General features: G+C 39.6%; 1 long non-coding RNA gene across 2 annotated transcripts in view; it reads left to right on the forward strand.

The window, feature by feature from the left end:
* LOC148186059 (uncharacterized) overlaps nt 1–5,219 on the forward strand; it is a 56,363-nt gene extending 51,144 nt beyond the window's left edge. Inside the window, exons 4-5 of one of the 2 annotated variants that reach the window (XR_015775391.1) lie at nt 1,694–1,840; nt 2,484–5,219. This is a non-coding gene — a long non-coding RNA (uncharacterized LOC148186059). The remainder of the gene's footprint in view (nt 1–1,693; nt 1,841–2,483) is intronic. The other variant, XR_015775392.1, reaches the window with a different exon arrangement.
* The last annotated feature ends 4,166 nt before the right edge of the window (nt 5,220–9,385 follow it).

Genomic DNA, 9,385 nt, shown 5'->3' on the forward strand with positions numbered 1-9,385 from the left:
TGAACAGTTTATCCTCCTGATATCGTTTTGTAAAAGGACAAAATATAATTTAAAATGTATTAACTGCCAAATGTTAGTTAGTAAAAATTTATCAATGATCGTCCTTCGATGACAAAGAAGGAAGGCTGAAAATATCCAATTAATGGCTTTGCAAACTTATCTTTTGTCTGTTCTCCACTGCTTTTTAACCTGAAGGCTGCAGAAAATGTTGCTATACAAGGTTTATTTAAAAATCTGGACACAGATTAGGAGCCACATTGGACAAGCTTTCTCTTCTCTACCATTTATAAATGACTCATTATTTTCACCTTCAATGTTGGAAATGAAGCTGTCATCCAAAAAAGTTTTAAGCAAAGTATGAGGTGTTTCTGAAAGCTTTTTGTGCATGATTACCAAGGTCATGAACCTGTAACCAAGTTTAGCACTTTTTGGTGTGACATGCAGTGATTTGATTCTCTCGAGGCCCTGCTGAAGCTTCTGGTTGCTTTTAGCAAGACGACTCATGATACACATTTGGTAATCTAGCCCTCCTACTATACATAGCCGCTGGTTTCATTAGGTGATGGTTCTTCTGAATGAGGAGAAGGTTAAACACACCACTCAGAGCTCTGTTAATAAATTGCTGTGTGGAGTTGTTAAACCCAGCATGATTTACTGGGTATCTTAAGACTGCTGCACAATTTCTCACCTTGTAATCAAAGGATAGACATCATTTAATATAAATCTGGAAACCCTCGTGATATAAAAGTGGAATTTTGGTTATGAAATGTTGAAATAAGCAGAAAAGGAGATTTCCTAAATAACTTGACACTTTGATATTCACCCAAGTCCCACAGACACATTCACAATGAATCGATTGCTTATTTCGTCTCTTCTCATCGTATCTCATCCCATCCTGTCTAATTTAATCAAATCTCTTCTAATTTCATTTCGTCTCATTTTATCTCATCTCACCCTGTCTCATCTCATCCTAATTCATGTCATCCTATCTCATCGCACTCTATCTCTTTTTATCTTATCTCATTCTATCTCATCTCATTTCATCTCATCCTTTCTTATCTTACACATTACAGTGTTGTCGATAGGTTTACAATAGAGGGGACTGTTGTGTAGCTCTGTGTAGTCTGTAGGATAAGAAATGTCACTGAACACTTGTAACTGATGAGCACAACATTGTAGAATCGGTAAAATGTTGTTTTTTTTTCTTGTGATATATTCATATTGGAATGTCAAGCTATAGATGCTTTGAGACACGATGTCAGATGTTTTTCTCTTTCTTATGATGGTTTTGTGCTGGTCAGTCCTGCAGGGGATGGGGTGGGTGGGATGTGGGAATTTTGGGCATGAAATATTTATAAGCCAAATGAAAACATATGAATAATAACAGGATGTTTGTATCAGAGTCATTGCATTAAACAAGAGAATCCATTTTTGTCGCCAGTCCAAACACTCAGTCACCACCAGCAGCCCATCATAGAGAAAAGCCCTGGAGAGGTGAAGACAGTGGATGAAATAGGTCTGAAGCTCCCGGCCCTTATTTGTCTTTTACTTTCCCCCTGAACCCCTTTAGCCCCACTGAGCAAATAAACATTAGACTTCCAACAGTTGTTTCCCAAAAACTGTAAAATAAATGGCCAGCGGGCACCACCACCCATCAAACACTCACCCCAAATCTCCTCCTCCTTGGCCCCAGACAGACACATCAAGCGAGCAGAGTGGATGATTCCTGCCCTCCCTGAAGTCTTACTGTACTCTCTTTCCATCTGCCTCACTGAGCTTCTTAAATGGAGCTGCCAATTGACCCGAGTGGGCTCGTAAATCACGGTGATGGTTTCCAGAGGTGGGTTCTCTGCAAGGTAAAAGGGTCATAAAATGGACATTTTTTCCTTTTTTTTGGCCCCCAATCCACAGGTTTTAAAAGGGGAATCCCTCTGAATCCCCATGGAGATTTTTGACTGCCTGGGAAATGTGTTGGGACAGTTTGGCATTCCTAACTGTTAACTTGAGCTAGTAAAGAAAATGACACTCCATATTTTTCATAAGACAGTGAAGCATTGTGCATTACTTTGAGGATTGGTTAATCATAAAAATTATTTTTCAATTTGTGTTTCAGGTGTCAAAGTGTGTGTGTTTGTGTGAACATTTGTGCTTGTGACTAAATGTGTGTTGGAGCTCCTGCTGCTGAAGTTTGGTTTAGTTCTTAATTGGAAACAAGAAAACAAATGAGCTATGAACACAAACGTTTCTCCACTGAATAAAATGGCTAATTAGAAAGTGAGAACAAATGCTTCCTCACATCAGATCTGATAAGCGTCACATCAGAGAGCATTTGAGGTAATTCCATCAAACTAAATTCATACAGATGTAACTGAATGCTGAACCTCAAAATACTAAAATTGTGTGCTGAGATGAGCTTGATAAATGTGCTCAAATGTCCCCAAAAATGTGTTTTAACAGTGTTTTTGTTTTTTTCTGTTTTTTAGGAGAATTTTCTACAAAAGCCCTCCTGCTTCTCCAGCATCTTACAATCAACTTTTTGCAGGCATTCGCTCCTCTAGGTAAACCAATGAAATTTGGCCACAATCCACTTCAGATGGAAACATCACGTCCTTTATCTCCTCCACTTCCAGTCATCATCCAGTGCCCAGGTCGAGCTCATCATATCCAGATCCTTAGCAGCCTCTTCATCTCTTCACCACCACCTCTAGACTATCAAAGGAATTTCCTGTTCTTCAGCTTCACCTGTCCCCCTTAAAAAATATATTACATTATGAGCAACTTTGGCTCAGGAGGTAGAGCGGGTCGTCCTTTAATCAGAAAGTGGACAATTTGCTCCCCAGCTCCTCCAGTCTGCATGTCGTATTCTCCTTGGGCAAAATAATGCACCCTACATTGCCTCTGATGCTGTCTGAATGTTTTAAAACTGAGTATTAGATGGCCTTTGCCATCAGTGTTTGAGAATTGGTAAGTGTGACACTTACCGCAGTGGCACACCAAGCCAATGGCCGTCCGCCCACATTGAGCCGATGGCGAGTGTCAGCAGTCGCTGCGGTGTGTCCTGCACTGTTGGCACTCATGGGCTTTTACTCTGCTGATTCAGCACGTTGAATTTGCGGTGGTGGCTGTGGAGCCCGTTGGTGATTGTGAAATAATTCTGATTGGATGTTCAGCTCAGCGCAAGAGAATAGAAACAGAAGTATAAAATGTAAACAAAGAGCTAAAGTCAAGAGAGAGGGAGGTCAAAACAAACTTGTTATATAAAGTAAGATTGTTTTTTCTTTAACCACTGAGATCTTAACAGCAGTGTTTCCTGATGGTTTGTGTTGCTGTGCACTGGCGCACAGTAAATATGCTTTATTCTTTTAACATTGGGTTGTGTTGTTAATGTGCTAACTAACGTCATTGCAGTCTTTCTCCGTTTTCCCGCTTTGAATGATTAACCGCCATGTGCTCATATGGAGGGGTATCTCCTCTCACACAGGTGCAGAACATACATGCTTGTTGGCTCTCTGGTTTGTTCATGTACAACTTAATGGCCAAGGCACAGTGACGTGAGGGCGACACAGCTTTCATTGCTGCTAGTTGTCAGATGTTGGCTTGGTGTGTCACGGCCTGTAGTCAGAAAATGCTTTGAGTGGTCGAACAACTAGAAAAGTTCAGTGTGTACAAGTCCATTTGTTTGTTTGAAGATCCCCTTGTCAAGTCTTATCTGGGACATGATTTTTGAAGACTGCTGTCGGAGCACAGAGGTATAGGAGACGTCGAAATCAAACAGGATACCAGGAGGTTTAGCTCAGTGGTTAAATCAAGTGGTTAATGTCCCTGAGGTTGGTGGTTCAAGTCTTACCTGGGACAGGTGATATTTGACTTTTATGGCATAAATAAAATAAAGTATAGGCTGATAGATCTGTCTGCTCTGCTGATATAAGTCATCGATGACGTAACTTGCAGTGAACACTTAAAACAGTTAAGCATTAACACATATTTGTCTCCTTAATTGTCATATAGTGAATACTGAATTTTCGCTCCCAAGAATGTTGTTGATTATCTGCCTGACTCATATATCGGTCAAGTTTTCGTCAGATGTCACTGCCTGAGCCAAAGTGCGCATCGAAAACACATGAAGTGTCTGGAGGTTTAGCTCAGTGGATAAATCAGTTGATTAGTGAACTTGAGATTGCTGGTTCAAATCTTATCTGTGACAGGTGACTTTTGAAAGCTTCTTTCTTAGCACAGAGCTAAATGAAACATCCAAAACACATAAAGTGTGTGGAGGTTTGGCTCAGTGAGTAAAGCAGATAGTTAGTGTCCTTGAGGTTTATGGTTCAAGTCTTATCTAGGACAGATGACATTTGACTTTTATGGCATAAATAAATAAAATATTGGCTATATTTGTCTGCTCTGCTGGTATAAGTCACCAATGCCATTCCTTGCAACAAACTCTTACAACAGTTAAAAAACACACAATTGTCTTCTTGTTGCCTGAATTTTTATATACTGAATACTGAATTTTCGCGGCCAAGAACTTAGTAGAGCATCAGCCTGACTCATAAACCAATCAAGTTTCAACAAACGTCAATGCCGAGACTGAGATAAAGGGAACGTCGAAAACTGTGCAAAGAGTCTGGAGGTTTAGCTCAGTGGTTAGATCAAGAAGTTATTGTCCCTGAGGTTGGTGGTTCAAGTCTTACCTGGGACAGATGATGTTTGACTTTTATGGAAAAAATTAAAATAAAGTTATTGTCTGTCTGCTCTACTGATATAAGTCATCAATGATGTATCTTGCAACAAACACTTAAAACAGTTAAAAAACACACCTTGGCTCCTGAATGTTCATATACTGAATACTGAATTTGCCCTGCCAAGAACTTAATAGATTATCGGCCTGACTCATATATCAGTCACGTCACTGCCAATACTGAGATAAAGGGAATGTCGAAAAGGTGCACAGTGTCTGAAGGTATAGCTCAGTGAGTAATGCAGATGGTTGCTGTCCCTGAGGTTGGTGGTTCAATCCTCACACTGGGATGAGTCACATTTATCTGACTTTATTAATTTTATTATATATTATTATTATTATTATAAATATTCATGTATTTATTCATTTACGCCATATAATATGTTTCAGGGACCACTTCACCTGATTTTATTAATTTTATTATATTATATTATATTATTATATTAATAAATATTCATGTAATTATTAATGCCATAAAAAATCATTTGGCTGTACAGTAATACAGTTTAGACACTAATTATGATATTGCAGAACAAATTAAGCACATAAAGTACAGTAATACATCGTTTTAGCTGAAAAATCAGGTGAAGTGGTCCAAAAACAGGTAAAACCAGTATCGGCAGTGACGTCTGTCGAAACTTGACTGATATATGAGTTAGGCCGATATTTCTTGATATTGACAGACGTCACTGCCGATACTGGTTTTACCTGTTTCTGGACCACTTCACCTCATTTATCAGCCAAAACGCTATATTACTGTACTTTACGTGCTTAATTTATTCTGCAATATAACAATCAGTGTCCTAACTGTATGACTGTACAGTCAAATTATATTTTATTGCATAAATAAAATATAATATATATAATAAAATATCAGCTAGTTCTGCTAATGTCAGAGTCATATGGTTTTGACACATGCTATGTTCCTGACTTTCCTATTCCAGTCCCTTACTTTCTGATCCTTTCTTATTCATATTTTAACTTATTATACTGATGTCTTCTAACCCCATCTTGTACCTTCACTCAACTTCCTGTCTGTTAACTCAAATTCCTGTTTCGCAACTTAAGTCTTTTTAACTTGACTAACTTTCCTGTCTTTCAACCCAACTTCCTGTTTCTCACCTCAACTTCCTGTCTCACATCCCAACTGCATGTAACTTGACTAACTTTCCTGTCTCCTAACCTAACTTCTTGTCTTTCCCCCAAGTTGTTGTCTCTTGACTGTCCTACCCATCTTTCAACCCAACTTCCTTTAGCTCTATGCTTGCTTTGGGTTTATCTCAGTCTTCAAAATTCACCTGTCCCAGTCCAAGACTTGAACCTGGAACCTCAGGCACACTAACCATCTGATTTACCCACGGAGCTAAACTTCCAGATGCTTTCTAAGTTTTCGACGTTCCCTTTAGCTCATAACAGACAGCGACGTCTGACAAAAACTCGACTGATATATGAGTCGGTCAATAATCAACTAAGTTCTTGGAAGGGCAAATTCAGTATTCAGTATATGACAATTCAGGAGACAAGAAGACAAATGTGTGTTTATTATTTGTTTTAGGTGTTTGTTGCAAGGTACATCATCGATGACTTATATCAGCAGAGCATACAGATCTATCAGCCTGTATTTTATTTTAATAATGCCATAAAAGTCAAACAACACCTGTCCCAGGTAAGACTTGAACCACCAACCTCAGTAACACTAACCTTCTGATTTACCCACTAAGCTAAACATCCAGACACTTTGTATGTTTTCGACGTTCCCTTTTGGTCAGTATCGACAGCGATGTCCTTCGAAATCTCAACTGATATGTGAGTCCAGCCAATAACTTACTAAATTCTTGGTGGGGCAAATCCAGTATTCAGTTTATGACAATTCAGGAGACAAATGGTTGTTTTTTTAACTGTTTTAAGTGTTTGTTGCAAGGTACGTCATCACTGACTTATAATAGCAGAGCAGACAGATCTGTTAGCCTATATTTTATTTTATTTATGCCATAAAAGTCAAATGCCACCATTCAGTGCTTGGGCCCTAATTGGCTGAATAATGCTGTTTTTAAGGGATTGTTAGTAAGGCTATTTACATGTAGATACTGTTATTCTGAGAATAAAGGTTTTCAAAAAACACGCACAGTCTCACAGGTTTTTTTAAGAGGCTGATGTATTATTAAAAACTGAAAACTTACTTATGGAAGTTTTTTACAGTATATATCTGGTAACACGGCCACTAGGTCAACTATCTTCATTATTATTCATGAAGAAAGTGATAATTTTGGCTTGGCGGCTCACACCAGTCAGTTCAGTGCTGGCACCCAAACACGGTATTACCCAGGGTGCCCAGCAGAAGGTCAAAGCCTGCAAAGAGGCCAGGTCTGAAATATGCCTGTGTTCAGCCTAATGACCCACAGCACAATTAACACTCTGCAGCTCAGCGGGTCAGCACGCGGATACGGACGTGTTTATTGGCTGTTGGCTTGGGTTCCCTCGCGGACCCTGTCGCGCCCAGCTGATCATCTTCCAGACTGGAGCTGGAGGCGCTCCAGTCTGACACATGCACAGTGCAGTGGAGCCCAGCAGCCACACAGAAGGAGGCTGACATACATAGCAAAAGACCAATGAGACACCAGAAAAGTCAAGTGCTATTTTCATCCTCACATGATGCACAGTGACGAGCTCTGTTTCCTTGATACAGGTCTGTAAACGAGATCTATTTTTTACTTCTGGTGGATAGTGACTAACAAATACAAAGGTGTAAAGCTATCAAAGGTATGCAGGATGATATAGTATCCCCAACGACGGCATGTACAGTAGAGCTCCTCTTGATGCTCTCAGGGTCACAGCAGGCAGCTGTTGGGTCCCAGCTGACTGGTCAACAGTAAAACAACTGGAGATTACCCTAAAGCAAAACCTCTAGTTATATAATCACACACTCTGTGCTTGTATCACCTCAGCTCACATCCTACATGAGATGTCAGTGAATTAATGCAACTGACCCATTTTTCACACAGAAAAAGAAGTCTTTTCCGTCTTTATTGACCTAATGGAGATGAGCTGCTAAGTGAGTGTGACTGCTTTCAGAGAGGATGCGCTGCCTCGCTTCAAAATCACATAAGCTGCGTGATTTTAAATCCTTTTGTCCTTTATTGACTTTTGAGCCTGTGCTGTGTTTACTGACTCACAAATGACAGCCGAAGGACGTTCAGTAGTTTCAGGAGAGAGTGAATAACTTGCAACTTGCAGAGCGTGGATGGGCACAAGAGCAGAAAACACCTGCACGCACGCACACACCTGCCCCTGAAGATTTTACTCAGCTCAATTATCTAATCACGAGGACAGAAAGCAGGAAAACTCCCCCAAGATTTATGCAGCTTAAATCAGTTCTTCTTTCTCATGTGTTGAATGTGCAGACGTTGAATGTGCCAGACCCCGTGAAGCAGGTGCACCTCTCCAAAGCCAGATTTTTAGACCCACCGTCTCCTAGCAACAACACCAGAAGAGGAGAGCGGCACTGGCTCCAAGGGCTAGTGCTATTTACCAAAACGTCCCCTGGCTTTGTTTGGCTGTTTTGGTAGAAAAAAAATAAATTAAAAATTAAAAGAAAAACTAGGCCACCAGTTCTGGTGTACCACACTAAACTGGTTAGGAGACACAGGACGAATTACAATGTACTCATTTGTGTTTTGCAGCAGGTGTGAAGTCTAGATGAGTGAAGCGTGCTTGTTGGTGTTCTTCCAGGTGATGATCAGGTCACACAGCCACAGGGTGAAGTTTTTCCTGGCCAGATATCCTTCAGACTGCCTCCAAGCAATCTGTAAATGCATCTCATTATGCAACCAACACACACACACACTGCTGCAAGCATTTACTTTCCCAGGTGGCTGTTTCGATTCCAAACTGTTGTCACAACTAATGCAGAACATATATTGATATTAAAAGCAAAGCATATGGTATTTAGTACTGTTACTGCGGATCAATATTGATTCACAGTGCAGCCAAGACTTCAACAGAAAGCATTTTTTTATGAATGTTTATTTATATTTATATTTACAGATCTATACTCATATTGGTCTTTTTTTAATCTATATGCAATCTATGAATTTTTGTAATAACATTTAGCTCTTAACAGTGAACTCAAGGCAAAAGCGGTCATCTCTAAATTTGCTGAAATTGGTGAGTGATCAAATGAATAATTAAATGCAAAAGTGTCTGTTAGTTGCAAATAATTTCCTTTGAGTTTCTTGGAAACAAGCTATGTAATTTGCCAATAATTACAGGGAAAATGGACTCAGTCTGGAGTTAATTAATTTAGGTTACAGTAATTGGAAGCATAACCAAGAGAGTGTTTTTTTTCAGTCTGTTCACAGCAGGTGAGCCAAAAATGTGAAAACTGTGTACAGGCAAGCATGCATGGTAATAATGAATGAAGAAGGATATTTTCCCTCTGTAATTAGTACCAAATTACACAGAGCTGTCCAGGAATCTCTGTAGGAAATTATTATAAAATTACTGACCTTAACCGGCTGAGAAAAAAACTTCCTTCTTCAGCTAATTAAACTTTCTCGAAGGATAAAATGCAGCTGCTTTTCTTAGTTAATTAACAGACCTTTACCAAGCAGTAGCCCACTTATAGTTCATTACAAACTCATGCTGTGC

The sequence above is a fragment of the Plectropomus leopardus genome, chromosome 21, assembly GCF_026936395.1.
Source record: "Plectropomus leopardus strain MGB_pleo_1.0 chromosome 21, ASM2693639v1, whole genome shotgun sequence".
Lineage (NCBI taxonomy): Eukaryota > Metazoa > Chordata > Actinopteri > Perciformes > Serranidae > Plectropomus > Plectropomus leopardus.